This window comes from Pongo pygmaeus, chromosome 7 (assembly GCF_028885625.2).
Source record: "Pongo pygmaeus isolate AG05252 chromosome 7, NHGRI_mPonPyg2-v2.0_pri, whole genome shotgun sequence".
Lineage (NCBI taxonomy): Eukaryota > Metazoa > Chordata > Mammalia > Primates > Hominidae > Pongo > Pongo pygmaeus.
In genome coordinates this window covers 23,283,014-23,288,945 of record NC_072380.2, presented here as the reverse complement: position 1 = coordinate 23,288,945, position 5,932 = coordinate 23,283,014, and positions in this window count along the sequence as shown.

The following is a 5,932-nucleotide window of genomic DNA, read 5'->3' as shown; positions in this document are numbered from 1 at the left end:
CATCTCTACTAAAAATACAAAATTAGCTGGCTGTAGTGGCACATGCCTGTAATCCCAGCTACTTGGAAGGCCCAGGCAGGAGAATCGGTTGAACCCAGGAGGTGGAGGTTGCAGTGAGCCGAGATCGCGCCATTGCACTCCAGCCTGGGCAACAAGAGAGAAACTCCATCTCAAAAAAAAAAAAAAAAGTATCCCAGGATGAGACCACTCAGGTTTTTAGGCCTCCATTCCATCTGTCAGGTTCCAAAAGCAGTACAGGTCTCAGCAAATATGGAGCTTCCCCCTCTCAGACATCTGAGATAATTGAGCTAAGAGACAATGTCTTCTCTTCCTCTGCGTCTCTTTCTTGGTATTACTGTAATAGAAGATTTTCCTCATTACATAAACCATTTATTCATTCTTTTACTCTCAGCTCCTCCTCCTTCTTCTTTTCACTTATATTCAAAGTTTTCCACTTTAAAAGGAATAGTGATGGGCCAGCTTGCTGACAGCAATACTCATGCAGCAAGCGTATCCCCTCAGTCCACTTCCATTCATATAGGGCAGGGTTACACAGGTGCAGAACTAGTGGGCTATTTTACCAATAGGCAATGTATTAGTCCATGTTGTGTTGCTATAAAGGAATAGGTGAGGCTTGGTAATTTATAAAGAAAAGAGGTTTATTTGGCTCATAGTCCTGTAGGCTGTTCAAGCACGGCACCTGCATCTGCTCAGCTTCTGGTGAGGGCCTTAGGGAGCTTCCAATCATGGAAGAAGGCAAAGTGGAGCCAGCACATCACATGGTGACAGGGATCAAGAGACAGAGGTGAGAGGTGCCAGACTCCTTTAAGCAACCAGTTCTCGAGTGAACTAATAGAGGAAGGACTCATTCACTACTGTGGGGAGACAGAGAGCCATTCATGAGTGTTCCTCCCCCACGACCTAAACACCTTCACCAGGCCCATCTCCAACATGAGATCCTGTTTCAATATGAAATTTGGAGGGACACACATCCAAACCATATCAGGCAATGTAGCTGCATATACGGTTAGCCTCTATTTTGCCAGATGGGGCAAAGCACAACCCACACCCATCACGTCTATAAGAAAATTGACAGAAAAGTCTAAACACATAGTCTCAGTTCCTGGCTTAGGAGTCGTCGCTGCTTCCAGCACTTGTAGTTGTAGCCCCGGTCCTGTGGCCACTGCACCAGGTGGTGGGTGGGGAGGAGGGGAGGGTTGAGGTAATGCGGGGAAGAAAGACAAAAATCACAGTCCTGGCCGGACGCGGTGGCTCACCCCTGTAATCTCAGCACTTATGGAAGGCCAAGGTGGGTAGATCACCTGAGGTCAGGAGTTTGAGACGAGCCTGACCAACATGGTGAAACCCTGTCTCTGCTAAAAATACAAAAATTAGCTGGGCATGGTGGTGGGGGCCTGTAGTCCCAGGTACTCGGGAGGCATCACTTGAACCTGGGAGGTGGAGGTTGCAGTCAGCCGAGATCATGCCATTGCACTACAGCCTGGGCGACAGAGAGAGACTGTGTCTCAAAAAAACCTAACAACAACAACAACAACAAAATGACAGTCATTATACTAGCATCCTCCCCACCCCCTCATCCCCAGATCCACTGGAAAAATGGAGGAAAGTCTGGTGGGGACACTCCTTTAGCCCACTCGTGTGGAGTGGGGGCACACACCAGTGAAGGCGTGGAAGCCAGCCCTTCATGCCTGTATCTCCTCCCCATTTTAGACAATCAATGTTTCAGTTGACTGTTCTGCTTCCCTATCAAATTATTACTCTAAGGAGGATATCTCTCTGCCCATTGCTAAACATTATGCACTGAACAGCCTGTTTCTTGGTCCAAGGAAGTGCCGTTTAGTGGTCCAAACTAGAATAATACCTTATTTCAGTTCTTTTATATTAATAGCACTCTGGGCATTTGCAGCCTCCACCAGGTAAGCAAAAGACAATCCACAGTCAGTTTCTGTTCCTGTCGAGACTCACCTGTACCCCCCACGGCACTGTCCTCAGTCTCACTTTCCAAGTATGTTGAGGGCCTCCCCACAGGGAATCTGCCTCATAGCCATAGGCAGTCTGTGTCTCTCCTGCTGCTAGACAGAACAGCTCTTATTGGCGTTATGTGCCTGAGAGAGAGCAAGAGGAATGTGTTTCAATTCAGCCCATCTCTGCATCACTGTGGTTCCCCCATATCCACTTATTTTACTTCATGGCCTCTGGTGACCACCTCAAGGGAGTACACGGGGGAATCTCTTGCTGATTACAGTCACTTTCTAAACTTTAGGGTGGGTTCTACTGACCAGCATGGGCGTGTCCTACTTTAATGCACTCCTCAAGCTCCCCTAGAGATTTCCATAGGGTCAGGCCTCATATGGACATCCCTACACTAGGTCAGTTTCCCCTTACTCTTGGAAACAATGGAAAATGTAGAGATGAATATCCAAATTTAATACCCTTTATTTGGAAAGCAAGAATTGCAATTCTTGGCATACACAAAGACCAAGTTGTCTTTGGTACGTCCAAAGAACAAAGAGAAGTTTAGAAGTTTTTTTATTTTGAGACGGAGTCTCGCTCTGTTGCCCATGCTGGAGTGCAGTGGCGCGATCTCCGCTCACTGCAAGCTCCACCCCCTGGGTTCATGCCATTCTCCTGCCTCAGCCTCCCAAGTAGCTGGGACTACAGGTGCCCGCCACCAAGCCTGGCTAATTATTTTGTATTTTTAGTAGAGACGGGGTTTCACCGTGTTAGCCAGGATGGTCTCGATCTCCTGACCTCATGATCCGCCCACCTTGGCCTCCCAAAGTGCTGGGATTACAGGCATGAGCCACCGCGCACGGCCAGAGGTTTTTTTTTTTAAATGAGAAATACTAAGTATTTTTTTTCCAGAAAGTTCATTTGCGCTGTAAAATTTGAAGAAGTGGCATGCTCTGACTGGTGAGTGACTGCAGTGGGTCAGGCTGGTCTTAGAGCAGCAGCCGGTTGTGTCAATAGATATAAGATAGAACTATTAATAGTTTCAGGTTACAGCTGCCAGGCTTACAGAGAATTGCAGTTTGGGGGTAATACAGTGATTATTTCCCCCATGGCCTCTTGACTCTGTTTTAGTTGGGTGTGACAAGAATGACCCAATTTGTGCGATCAACTTTCACATTCTCCTTCCCAACTCTATGATCAGGACGTTGACGACTGTTCATGAGCCAGAAAAAAACTCAAGTACAGGGGCTTTTGCTGCTGTTCAAATCTCCCATCACGCTAGGAAAAGAGCATGCAATCCAACCCACCTAGCCAATTTGCCTTTGCCTTCTTCCATCAGAGGGGTGGCCTTCCAAATAGGATGTTGTCCATTCACCTAGGAACGACTGTCTACAAACTAAGTAGCTCTTGGTCAGTCAGTAAAGAGCTGTGTATAGGGCAGTGTCCAAGTGACCACAGAGTCCAGCAGCTCCTCACTCAGTTCCAGACTCAGTCTGAGAGGAACAGAGGCTCCCTACTCATGAGTGTCTCCTCTTTGCCTTCCTCAGGCACCAGGATCCCATATAAACCATTTCCATTTTTTAGGCTGAGTGAGGTGGCTCACGCCTGTAATCCCAGCACTTTGGGAGGCCGAGGCAGGTGGATCACAAGGTCAAGAGATCGAGACCATCCTGGCCAACATGATGATACCTCGTCTTTACTGAAAATACAAAAATTAGCCAGGCGTGGTGGCATGTGCCTGTAATCCCAGCTACGCAGGAGGCTGAGGCAAGAGAATCGCTTGAACCCAGGAGGCGGAGGTTGCAGTGAGCCTGGATAGTGCTGCATTCCAACCTGGCAACAGAGTGAGACTTCATCTCAAAAAAAAAAAAAAAAAAAAAATCCATTTTGTAATAGAACTCTTCTGGGACTGCCCTCCTCGTTAGAGCTTTTCCAAGATCACTGAAGACATCATGAGTTTTTCAGGTTTCAAGATTATTTTATGTCCTTCAGTCACAGGGGAGACTTCAGTTAGTGTTCCATCTCAAGCTAGTAAGTGCCTCTTAAATGGAAACTTGAGTCTAAAGGCCCAGTTCCTTGGAGGTGCTCACAGCCTTTTGCCATTAGCCCTAGTCAGTGCTCCACACAGGGCACAGAGAATGCGTTGTTACCCACAGTCTGGTTTCTGGTCTACACTGTGTGGTCCACCCTCCAGGGCCAAGGGAGTTAAGGTGTTCTAAGGACTCTCCTGCAGGCCCTGGTGGCTCTGTGTTGATGCTGTCAGTCTTCCTGAAGTCCCTGTCCTCTCACCTCCTGCCTGGATCTGCACCCCGCACACATTCCTGACCCTACACATTTCTCAGTGCCTGGGTCCTGGCACACATTTCTGACTCTAGCTCAGTGTCTGGGGCCTGGCACACATTTCTGACCGTAGCTCAGTACCTGGGGCCTGGCACACATTTCTGAGTCTAGCTCAATGCCTGGAACCTGGCACACATTTCTGACTCTAGCTCAGTGCCTGGAACCTGGCGCACATTTCTGACCCTAGCTCAGTGCCTGGGACCTGGCTCACATTTTTTTTTTCTTTTTTCTTTTTTTCCCACAGAGTCTCGCTCTGTCACCCAGACTGGAGTGTGGTGGCACGATTCTCAGCTCACTGCAACCTCCACTTCCTGGGTTCAAGCAATTCTCCTGCCTCAGCTTCCTGAGTAGCTGGGATTACAAGTGCCCGCCACCACGCCCAGCTAATTTTTGTATTTTTAGTAGAGATGGGGTTTAACCATGTTGGCCAGGCTGGTCTCGAACTCCTGACCTCTTGATTCGCCCACCTCAGCCTCCCAAAGTGCTGGGACTACAGGCGTGAGCGACCGCTCCCGGCCCTGGCACACATTTCTGACCCTAGGTCAGTGTCTGGGCCCAGGAAGTTGCTCAGGGTGCTCCATGGCTCAAATCCAAGCCTGTGTAGAGAATGACATTTCATTCCCAGGTTTCTCATGAGCCCAAAAACCTTCATTTCTATAGCGCTATCCTCTTCTATCCACCATGTGAGGGGTCAGGAGCCAACTCACCCAAGGGTCTAGGAGTCGGGCCATTGACCTTACTGTGTAGGGTCACAAGCTGGCACCCTTCAATGCCACACATTGGGTCTGCCCTCACAGCAGCAGTGTTCTTAAGTGGATGGGGAGGTAAGTAGCCCAAGGTCAGACAGTTGGACCTGGGTAGACAATAGACGTGGGGACAGACTTTGGAAGCCACTCTCCTGATTCCCCTGTCTCCATGGGGTCTCAATACTAGAGCCCTCAAGGTTGGTCAGGGAGTGTTTGTGCCTTGACCATGCAAAGGATGCCCGGCTGTGGCTGGGGATGCCCCAGGCGTTCCTCTCCCTCCTACCTACTCCTCAGCCTCTGCAGGTGCCCGTCATGGCCTCTGTGTCCTTCATTCTGTCCACTCATGTGTTCACTGGGCCCCTCCTTGGTGCCAGGCACCTGCTACTGAGGGATGCCAAGCCCCTGCCAGAGAAGCTTGGAGCTGGGTCACAGCAGCAAGGGGACTGGAGGCAGTGGCATCAGTGCACTGGTCAGTGAGGCCGCTGTGGGAGGAGGGAGTGGGAGCAGAAGCTAAGAGTGGACTGAAGTCCTTAGGCCAGGAGGTAGTTCAGGGTTTAAGAAGAGGAGAGACAGGCATCCCGGGGAGGGAGCAGGCTCAGGATGGGCCTCCAGTGCCGCCTCTGAACCTCACTATTCAGACTACAGCAGCGCAGTGGGAAGCGCCTCAGCTCCTGCCCCTTCTGCTGGCTACAGCTCAGACAGGACCCGGAATCAACCCACAGGCCCTGGGTCACCGCTACCGGCAAGAACTGGTTCCTCTCTGTCCATGCACCCACCCACACAACCTGGGCCCTCTGGGAGGTGCTGGGGGAGGCCATGCCCCTTTTCTGAGTGCCTGGAAGTGACTGCGGGAAGGGAGTACAAGTGACCAC